This window comes from Loxodonta africana, chromosome 5 (genome assembly GCF_030014295.1).
Source record: "Loxodonta africana isolate mLoxAfr1 chromosome 5, mLoxAfr1.hap2, whole genome shotgun sequence".
NCBI lineage: Eukaryota > Metazoa > Chordata > Mammalia > Proboscidea > Elephantidae > Loxodonta > Loxodonta africana.
The window spans coordinates 39,667,113-39,679,193 of NC_087346.1; the positions used below are offsets into that span (position 1 = coordinate 39,667,113).

At 37.7% G+C, this 12,081-nt stretch overlaps 1 protein-coding gene across 1 annotated transcript in view; it reads left to right on the forward strand.

Annotated features, from left to right (window-relative positions):
* Nucleotides 1-12,081, forward strand: part of COL25A1 (collagen type XXV alpha 1 chain) — a 523,263-nt gene that overhangs the window by 299,514 nt on the left and 211,668 nt on the right. The window lies entirely within an intron of this gene.

The window sequence follows — 12,081 nt, forward strand, 5'->3', positions numbered from 1 at the left end:
CTTTTTTTTTTTTTAATTTCAAGACAGTCCTTAGCACTGCCCAGAAATCTATTCCATGTCCCTAATCTAGTCACTCTCTTAACTTCCTTAGAGAGCTATTTAATACCCTTTTCTTACTCCTGAATCCTCCAACATCTTCCCCCTACTCAATTTCATTGTTTTATACATATATATGTTTTTTGAGAAAATAGAAGAAATTAGAATATAACTTCTATATACTTCCACCACCAAGCCTACTAACTTACTCAGCTCTGTATTCTCCATTACTTCTGTTAAAGGAATGAACTGTCCATTTACTTGTGTAATTGATCCCATGCTCTTTTGTTCAAGGTCATTGCTCTTGCAATTGCCTTCCTCCTATAGAATTTTTTTCCTTCCTGTTGAATAATTCTATTAGCATACAATTATGCCATAATATCTTCCATCTTAAAAAAAAATTTTTTTTTTAAACTTCCTTAACTCTATATCTTTCCCCAGGCACTGTCCCACTTTTTTGTTCCTGCCCCCCTTTATAGCAAAACTCCTAGACAGAGTTGTCTATACTCATCAAATACTGCTTTCCCATTCTCTCTTGATTCCAGTAAGACTTTCATCTCCACCATTCTACTGGAAATGCTCTTGTTAAGATCAACAGTTACCTCTGCCATGACAAATTTAGTGATAAGGGATCAGTCCATATTTTACTGGACCACATTCAACACAGTTGGTCACTCCCTCTTTCTTGAAACATTTTCCTTACTGTTTTCTTGCTCAACATTCCTCTTTCAAGGTGTTTAATGAATATAGTACGTAAATTACCTCACTGGCCATTCAATCTCAGCATCCCTTTTTGTTCTTTTTCTTCGTGATACCTGAATGTTGGAATGCCCAAGGGCTCAGTCTTTAGATTTTTGTTCTTCATTATTTTCATTCACTTACTAGGTGATCTCATATAATCTCACGTCTTTAAATATTAAAAAACCAACCTATTGCCTTTGAGTTAATTGTGACTCATAGCGACCCTTTATTATCTAAAGGTCAAAGACTCCAAAATTTATATCTCCAGCCCAGACTTTTCCTCTGAACTCTGAACTTGAATATCTAACTGTCTACTCAATGTCTTCACTTGGGTATCTCGCAAACATCTCAAACTTAGCATGTCTAGAAACGTATTCTTAAATTCCATCTCTGCTCTCCATATCTGCTTCTCTTACAGTCTTCCCCACATCACTAACTGATATCTCCATTCCTTAAATTGCTCCAGTGAAACCTTGGAGTCATACTTACTCCTCTTTTTTTCTCCTCACATCCTACATTTAATCAGAAAATCTTCCACCAGTTCCTTCAAAACAGACCTGAAAACTGACCGTTTTTCACTTCCTTCATCACTGCTATCCCGTCCCGTCCCATCATTTACCTTTTGTTTGGATTATTACAAAACCCTCCTAACTTCTCTCCATACCCTTGCCCTTCTATAACCTTTCCTCCTCCCCCACAATAAACATGATTGGTTTCAAATATAATTCAGATTATGTCACTTCTCTGTGTAAAACTTACCAGTGGTTTTCCCTCTCATCCAGATGAAAAGCCAAGTCCTTACCATGACTTACAAAGTCCTACAAGATCTGCTTCCTCTACTTCCTTACTCTGGGGCCTTCTTGCCCCTCCTTTTCTATCACTCATTGCAGTCCAGACACCCTATTACTTAAACACTCTAGGCATACCTCCACTTTGTAAGGCATTTACACTTACTGTTCCTTTTTCCTCTTCCTCTCTGTTCAGAGTCCTTCTGTGACCATTCTATAAAATAGCATTCTCCCAATTTTGATGCTCTCCAGGCTCTTTATCCTCATATGTTTTTCTTCTGAGCTGTTATTACCACCTGTCACATTATTTATAAACATTCTTGTAAAGTCCATCTCCCCCCAATAAGAGTGATAGCAGGGACTTTGGTTTATTTACTATATGTACTGTATTTCTAGTACCTTAAAGAATGCCTGATGTTTTATAACTGCTTAATAAATGAACCATCGACCTTATTTTTCCCATGCCCACTGCACTAGCAGCAGGCCTTTATTGTAGAGTCTGTTGTGGTTTAAAGCAGGAAATACTCCCGCTTTCTCCTTCCATACACCCAAGATTTTCTCTGTTTGTGCTCACCTTCTTTCTCCTCTTCTTAGACAAAGTAGTATTTCTTCTGCTAGTCCTTATTCTCGGACTCTCCTTCATCTTGTGTTCTCAGGTACCGATTTTTTCAACAAGCCATTACCATTTGTTTTCTCTCACCCAAATATTTTCTGTCAGTTTATAAACATTTTCAAATCATTCTCACATTAACACTGCCACTCAAACAAACAAAACTTTTCCTCAACCCTATATCCCTTTCTAGTTACTATCCCATTTCTTACCTTTCCTTCACACATAGTTACTAGAAAGAATAGTCTACTCATGATGACAAATTCTTGGTATATATGACTATGCTTTACACTTTTTGTCTTCTGAAGACATTGCTGATTAATCCCGGTGACCTTTTCCATAGCTTATAACCCAGTCTCAGAAACTTTTTAACACAGTGTTCCAGGCAGCTATTAACAATCAACCTGAGTTGGCATTTCAGGTGAAAACTACTTGCCATCTTCATTCTTGCCTTAATTTCCTCACCTTACTTCTCCATTAGTTATGGTAAACTTTCAACTTCGTACTGGTTAAGTGCAATGAGCCTTATCAGCAATCCTCATTTCACTTTATTTGCATTATCTGTTTTATTAATTAACTGTATAACATATCTCTTAATGGTAATTGTTCCTTTATTTTTTGGCTATATACCCTTTGCCTCTTCATATGAGAATGACTTTTTTTTATTGTTATGGAGTATAGATAGCACCGCATTTGCCAATTCAACCTTTTTCACATATACAATTCAGTGAGATCAATTATATCAATCATATTTTCCAACCATCACCAATGCCCTTTGTCAAATTTTCCATCGCCGTAAACAAAAACTCATTGCTTCCTAAACAGTGATTCACCCCCAACACCCCCTCCCTTCCACCCCTGGCAACCACTATGATACCTATATGTGTACGTATTCTTTGTGCTCATATTAGTGAGATCATACAATATTTGTCCTTTTGTAATCGACTTATTTTACTCAGCATAATATGTTAACTTCTTTTTATTAAATACTCCTCAATTTTGACTTCTATTAACTCTTTTTGTTTCTTTGTTTTATATTTTTCTTTTCTTCCTCAGTTTCTCTTGTGTGACACTCTTTCTTCCTGCCCCTGAAATGTTTGTATTTCTCTACCTGGGGTGAATGATTTCCTGGAGAGTTCATGGAAGGACATAAGGGGATTGTTTTTTGATTGCAAAGTTTTTAGGGCTTCATATGTGGATATTTCTAATTCGAACAATCATAGCTTTTATCCATTTCTCAAGAGGGTTAAGAGTCATTGCTATGTTCTTTCCCTGAGCAGTCTCATCCGAACTGGTGGCTTTAGCCACCAGCATGATGCAAGTGAGAACACAGAAGAGTCAAGTTAGATGAACTCATATTCGTATTCCAGCTTCTTCTTTTAGAAGCTGTGTGACTCTAGGCACATTACATGATCATGCTGAAACTTGTTTTAACTACAAAAATGGTGGAAATGGCCCTTTATTTGCAGGGTTATTAGGAGGAGGAAAGATGTCATTTGTAAAGTGCTCGGTGCCTTGTAGTAGTCAGTAAGTGGTAGCTGTTATGATGTACCCCCAAACATCTGAGTCCCTAAAGCACATAAGCTTGTCAGCTTGCAAAGCCTTTCATCTGCAATTTTAAAATAGGTCTTCATTTTTAGGGTTCTGCCTCACTGGAGTGATAAGCATTATGAGACTCATGTATTATGAATTATTTGATTCTCGAAGTGATAGAAATCTGCTACTATGCATTTATTTACACAAAACATCTAGGACAGCTGCAGAGAACACTAAGTCTGTCTTTTGTAGAATATTTAAAAAATTGGCATTGGTCACATATATAAATTTAATAGGCTGAGAGATGTTTATAAATTGGCTTCCAGTATTCATCTGGAGTAATCAAAATGGCACAATTTTAGAGTTGTTTAAAAAAAAATGGCAGAAATGAAATTATTCAATATATGTAATATAATTTATTCGATATGTATGCTGAGCAAATAATCCGAGGAGCTGGACTATATGAAGAAGAACAGGTGTCAGGATTGGAGGAAGACTCATTAACAACCTGTGTTATGCAGATGACACAACCTTGCTTGCTGAAAGTGAAGAAGAACTTGAAGCACTTATGAAGGTCAAAGACCACAGCCTTCGGTATGGATTACACCTCAATGAATAAGAAAGTCTGAGGAAGAATTGATGCCTTTGAATTGTGGTGTTGGCGAAGAATATGGAATACACCATGGACTGTCAAAAGAATGAACAAATCTGTCTTGGAAGAAGTACAGCCAGAATGCCCCTTAGACGCAAGGATGGCGAGACTGCGTCTTACATACTTTAGACATGTTGTCAGGAGGGAACAGTCCCTGGAGAAGGACATCGTGCTTGGTGAAGTACAGGATCGTCGGAGAAGAGGAAGATCCTCAACAAGGTGGATTGACACAGTGGCTGTAACAATGGGCTCAGGCATAATGATGATTGTAAGGATGGCGCAGGACCAGGCAGTGTTTTGTTCAGTGATACATAGAGTTGCTATGAGATGGCACCTAACAACAACAACAGCAACATGTAATATAATAAAATTGGTAAGGCAGTAAAAATTGCCTTTGCATTCTTTAAAAGATGTGTTTTTAAAGCTGTAGAAGCTGAGCAGGTGTCTCTCCTCACACGTATTCTATATGTTTGTGGTATTCTATTAAAAACGTGTCTGTAAAACTGATCATTAATTTACACCTTGGTAGCCAGTCCTGATTCTATGCCAATTGGTGTAAAGGCTTGGAAAAGTATTATGTTTTAGAAGTTTGATACACATTTATAGGCAAAAGCATAAGTTCTTTAAATGATTCCTTGTGCTTTAATTGATTCCACTGCTAAATTCCAACTCAAATATTTTGTCTTTACACAACAGCTAAGGTCCTAGCAAACCCTGTGCCTAGCAGGGATCCCCAGTCTATATAGAGTATGTCATCCGTGTTTGAATAGATAACTCCCCTGTTCCTTACCATATTCCTAGCTTACTCCTAAAAGTCGTGTGAGACATACGGAAAAAGTAAATTTAAAGCCTTACTTATTCAATTTGGAGGATATATTTTAAGAACTTTGCAGCATTCCTTCAAGTAATTAAAAACACCCTGAACTGGGAGAAACTTGAAAGCTAGAATTCAAAATCAATGACCTAGATCTTTGAGTGAATGAATTTAGTATGGCAGAAGTTTAATAAATTAAGGTTCCATTTAAAAGTTTTCTGCATTTAATTAGGTATCATGTGATAATATATTTTTGTAATCAAGACATAGGACTAGTAAAATTTTGAGAAATATGGAAAACTATAAAGATAGATATAATTACCCATGATTCTAGCATCCACAGATAATGTTATTATGGTTTTCTTTTATATTTCTTACTATCCTTTTTTCTTTCTCTCTCTTTTTATATGGATAAATAAATAGGTTTACAAATATCTGAATAAATTTGTATGATCACACATAAATTCATATGCTAGAAAATGCATAATCTGTATTTTACATTCTATGATCTAAATAAATACATGTAAAAGTATATAAAGCTTGTAACTGGAATAACACTATATTTTTAGTGTTTGTCATAGGGAATAATCAGGGATGCAGAGTTATGTAAAAATATGTAAGCATTATTTATAACAGCAAAATTTGAATTAACTTCAGTGGAATATTAGGCATTCAATAACTTTTAATGATATAAATTAATGCACAAATAAGACTTTCTATCTTATGTTCCGTATGTGAAAATTTAAATGACACAAATTCACACAGAAAAAAATCTTTATTTTTGTTAAAGTCCACATATGAACAATTAATCAAAAAGGATCAAAGATAAATATGGCGTTGCTTTAGAAAATATAATTTTGATTTTTAATTAATGTGGGAAAGATTCACTAACCTGTTTAAATATAAGAGGAAATATTCATGAGAGGCAAATATCATGGAAGAAATCTTCCAGGTTTTTCATAAATTTGTATTTTCTTTACATTTTACCCAACAAAACCATCTCCATGCTCCTTCTCATGTGTATGTTTTCTCTTTCTTCTCTCTCTCTGGAAACCTTGGTGGCGTGGTGGTTAATTGCTACGGCTGCTAGCCAAGAAAGAGGTCGGCAGTTTGAATCCGCCAGGCGCTCCTTGGAAACTCTATGGGGCAGTTCTACTCTGTCCTGTAGGGTCGCTATGAGTTGGCATTGACTCGACGGCAGTGGGTTTGGGTTTTTTTGTTTTCTCTCTGTTCCACTCTGTCTCTCTCTCTAACTAAAAAAGAGTATTCATTAGGTTTGTGACTATAGCTATTTATTTTCTTGTGATAAAGAATATGACTTTTCCTTCCTAGAGTTAAGACCACTGAGGATTAAATATTTTTCAACAGAAAATCTTAAATTGAAAGATTCTTATCTAATATATGGCTGCAGCTAAGATAAGAATTTTAATATCTATCGGGTAACACAAGAGGTAATATAAGTTATGAATAATATTTTTTTCAGTCAAGCGTGTAAGAGTGGTTGGAAGCGTGAGCAGCTTACAGACACCGCAGGATTGTTTACGGGATCCAGCAAAGCCATTTTTTAATTAATACACAGAAGCCATAATGCTTTATTTCTTCAATTGCATTTCTCTGTAGCGTATCATTTGCATGTTAATTTGTTTTTAAAATTAGGAGACACATTCTATCTAAATTTGAATTGGTTGAATGAATTGTTGGTATTGGATATACAGCCTACTTTAAATCATCATGCTGTATTTGTATAGCATTTTATGATTTACCAAGTTATTTTACATAATATTCCCATATTAGTTAGATATGGAAGCTTAATCAAACTAGGGAGTGATTTTCTTCAAGATAGAAAGCTCATGGTTTTCGTTCTGTGGCACATGAGTATTGATAGTTACCTATTTCTTCCTCTAAAGCCTCTGCAGTTTTTGCTTGCCTTTGTTCCATTTTTATTATCTCAGGGTTTCACTGAGGTGGACACTTTCTTTTGGACATTGATATGTTTATTCTGCAGTTAACAGAAGCTAAGAGAACCCTTTCTAGAATATTACATTGAGCACCTGCATTTTGAAACCAGCTCTATATCATAAGCACAGTACTCTTTATAGTGGTTCTTTAAAAATATCATTGTAATTTGTCTTCTATAATTCTGCAATTGTTGAAGCACATTCTAGCTTGGATGCTGGGATAGATATTGAAGAGTAAAATGTGGACAAATTCGCAGTGTAGTGAGAGCAGGCAAGATTCCTTCTTCCTGGTGCTGTAAGTATAGAGCATCTGTTCCACTTGTTGGCCCAGATTCTAGGTTAAACTGTTACTCTGGAAAGATTAAGGGTCCCACTGAGATGATGTAATCAGGAGCCAGGAGATGGTTCTATAGCCCTGGTGGCGCAGTGGTTAAGAGCTTCGCTATTAATCAAAAGGCTGGCAGCTTGAATCAACCAGCTGCTCCTTGGAAACCCTACGGGGCGGTTCTTATCTGTCCTGCAGAGCCGCTATGAGTTGGAATCAACTCAGTGGCAACAGGGTATTGGTCTTCAAGACCTCCTGCCACCAGGAATCCTGTTGCCACTCACAGTTCCTTTGATGTAGTTTTTAGGCATTATTCTGGCTGCCTACTGTAGGTACTGTTTTCACCTGAAAAGAAAAATAAATATGACATCTGAGTGTGTGGACTTGATAATTTTCAAGGGACAATGAAGTTATAGTAATCATCTTTAAATGATCATTTTAAACAATAGATGGTTGGATGGATGGATGGACGGATGCTGTCAAGTTGACTCTGACTCCTGGTGACTGTATGTACGACAGAATGAAATGTCGTCCAGCTCTACATCATCCTCAAGATTGTCACCATGTTTAAGTCCATCATTGTGGCCATCTCACGGAGCGAGGATCTCCCTCACACTCACAGGCCCTCTACTTCACCGAACATGATGCCCTACCCCAGTGATGTGTCCAAAGCAAGCGAGTGGGACAGTGTTCAAATGTGTTTCATAAGGTTTTATGTAGCAAGGGTTCCAAAATGCAAAACATAAAAATTATTATTTTGAAGTATTTTCTTTCAGTTCAAGAGAATGAAATAAATCTGAATCTAAGTGCACTGAAGTAAAGTGTAGTCAAGCTTGGGTTTCTTAATAATGAATTTCTGAGTTGTTGAGGCAATTTCTTTCTAATTTCCTTGAAGTAGAGGCAGTGCCTTTTAAAGCTGCATGAATAATGCTAGCATTCTGTAGGTTTTTGTAAATTAAAGTTTTATTTAAAACTTATCACAGTAAAGATATCTGTGTCTATCATTATAATTAAAATTTCAAAGTAAGACTGCACTTTAAAACTATACATTTTTCACTTGGGTATCTGTGTGTGCATTAATAGGAAAAAAAAAAAAAAACCCACAGTATTTGCTTCGTCTGAAAAGGAAGGACACAGATTTCCCATCCATAAAACAGTATCATGTAGTGAAACTAATTGCCTCAGTCAGAAGTCTAAATGTAGATTCAGAGAAGAGCATTAGGACTTTCTGGAAACCATAATTGTGATAACAGCTTAACAAAGAATGGTCGATATGGTGCTTTAATTGCCTAAAGTAATGATACATACATACTCCAGAGATATGCTGTCTCATTTATCGCTTTCCATTGTGGTTTACTTGCCTCACAAAACTTTTAACTTGCTTTGAAGACTTCCTTGTCAAGCATCAGCTACTGGCTGATTGTTTTCCACCATACTGTTCTGATTATCGCTTTTAAGTCGGCTCCTCCTGCTCTTTCTTTTCCTTCACACTGGTGCCTAAGCTGCCCTGAGGGTATTGCATTTAGCTGTTGACATACGGTAAATCGGAGCCCTGGTGGTGCAGTGGTTAAGAGCTCGGCTGCTAACCAAAAGGTCGGCAGTTCAAATCCACCAGCAGCTCCTTGGAAATCCTAAGGGGCAGTTCTACTCTATCCTGTAGGGGCACTATAAGTCAGAATCGACTTGACGGCAAGGAGCTTGGGTTTTTTTTTTTTAATACAGTAAATCACACTATTCTCCACCTTTGCATATGTATTCTGAACATGAGTATTTCTGTGGTTTAACTGTTTCCTTTGGCGTGGCTCTTGCTTATACTAGATTCAGGTTTTTATTTATAGAAATATTTTAGCAATTTGATTGGAAAAAGAAGGGACTTCTCAGGAATTTCATTTAAAAGAATCAACAGAAGTGTGTTTTGTATGCTTTAATTATAATTTATAACTACATATTGGGGTATATTTTAGAAAACAACAAAAAAGTTAACTTTCACAATTGATAGTGTTCGCCACTTATAAATTAGAATAGACTAGAAAAACACCCACCAATGAATGAAAAAACATGTATTTCACAATGAACTACTCAGACCCAACATAAGGAAATTCTAAGATATTTCTTTTGGTAATTCTTTTGTAACTAAGTCCTTGTTTACCAGTCCCCTCATCCGCGAGGGGGATTCTGGGATACTCTCCACTCTTAGTCTGTAACCTGCCTGCCTTCCACACTACGCACTCACACTTAGCTGCCGATACCACCACGCAGCAAAAACCCTTATCACTTCCCCCATTTGGCCAGAAGGCTTAATTATAATGGCTACAAGATGCTAGCTGCCAGAGTCTTTTCTTACAGGTATTTTCGGTGGCTTCTAGTGAATAGTTTCTTAAATCATATTGAGCGAGAGAGGTTGGTGTAGCGAGGCTTAGTATCTTGCGTAAGATTTGAAAGGCTTGTATCGTGTAATCCATGTTTTAGGGCAGAGTGAACAAATTTGTAATGTTGTATACATCATTCCTCAGGAAAGCCTCCTTACCAACCCATTTCTATCCTTATTTCTCGCTTCCCCACCCTACACACACATGCACACACATACATATACACACCATATACACCTGAAATTAATACCAGACATGTATTACAGTAATCTGAGTTCTGTGGTGTTATATATATTTCCAGTGCCTATGTCATTTACTTTTTATTCTTGCTATCATTAACCTAGTATTTATAATGCAGTGTACATGTGTATGTAACAACTTATAAATGTTTGCCCCCATTTTCTTTAAATCATTTGTTCAGTGGAATGGCAGAAATGCCTTCTTTCAATGTTGTATGGGAAAAGCGTAACATTTGTGAAACAACCTTCCCGTTGCTGTCAAGTCAGTTCTGACACATAGCTACCCTATAGGATAGAGTAGAACTATCCCATAGGGTTTCCAGGGCTGTAATTGTTACAGAAGCAGACTGCCACATCTTTCTCCCACACAGTGGTTGGTGGGTTCTAACCACTGATCTTTTGGTTAGCAGTCAAGCACTTAACCACTGCACCACCAGGGCTCCTTATAACAACCACAAACCAAAACCAAACCCATTGCTGTCGATACAATTCCGGCTCATAGCGACCCTATAGGACAGAGTGGAACTGCCCTATAGAGTTTCAAGGAGTACCTGGTAGATTCGAACTGCCCACCTTTTGGTTTGCAGCCAAGCTCCTAACCAGTATGCCACCAGGGCTCCAGAACAACCATAGGAATCAGAAAATCTCAGAAACTACGCTAAATATATTCTTTTGAAGAAAGTCTTTCAGATTTTAGAGAATCCTACATTTTAAGTTTCACATCATACATGCGAGAGGTGTGATGTATTCTGAGGCTCTATAAAGGTTGCACATTCTTATCTTTGACTTTGAGTTAGCTCTAAACATCAAAAGAGTAAGAGAGCAAGGGAGTGAATGCACGTGCTGTAACTGTGTCCAGTACAGGATCTACAAAGATCCATAGTTTACATGAAGACTGAGAGCCCTGCCTTTTTCAGGTCCTCCATATTTGGCACTGATTTGGCAGCTGACGGTGCAAAGGAGCCCGAGTGGCACAATAGTTTAGCACTTGGCTACTAACTGAAAGGTCAGTGATTCAAACTCACCACTGTTCCATGGGAGAAAAGACCTGGTAATCTGCTTCTGTCAAGATTACAGCCTAGGAAACCCTATGGGACGATTCTGCTCTGTCACACGGGGTCGCTATGAGTCAGAACTATGAGTCAGAATCGATGCCATGGCACCCAACAGCCACATGCTCAAGCAGGTTTGCTGACCTGGTTTCTGTACATGTATCAGTTAACAGGCTGAAGTGCCTGCTGATCCTCACTATGCATTAGAAGCGGAGATGACCATTAGCAGCTCAGGAGTGGTGGGGAAGTTTAGAGCATCTTCTCATTTGAAGAGTGCTGCTGCACCGTTGGTGATCTGAATACATCTGCATATAGCTGTTGGATTAAACTTCAAGAATGAATGGCAAAATGACTTGGTGGAAAATGCCTTAGCTTTGGAATCAGGTTTGGGTTTAAATCCTGCCTTTTCCACCTTCAGGCAGACTGTGTGATCCTTCACTTATTTCTTTAATCCTCAGTTTCTCCATTTGTAAAAGGCAGGGCACTTATAAGGGTAATGAAATAACATATCCAGAAGTATCTTTTACTCTGTGAGGATTTAATGTTACTCTCTTTCTCCCTCTACACCACTGAAGAGTACAGCAGTGGAGTAATAGCTGCAGTAACTAGGTTTAGCCCCCTTTCCTGGTTTTACTCGATAAAAATGACCCCGTGTGACAAAGTAGAACTGCCCCATAGGGTTTTCTTTGCTGGAATCTTTATGGAAGCAGATCACCAGGCCTTTCTCCCACAGTGCCGCTGGGTGGATTTAAACTACCAACCTTTCAGTTAGCTGTCGAGCACTTAACCGTTGTTCCACTGGGGCTTTTTTCCGATAAAAGCTAGACGACCACATTTTCAGTCAAAGTTCTTGCAAATCATCCGCTCTGTCCCCAGTAAGTTAGAGAACAAGTTCCTAGAGAGATTCCAAGCCTGAAGAGGAGTGACGTGAGAGTCCCTGGGGCTTCTCTGGGGGTTGTAT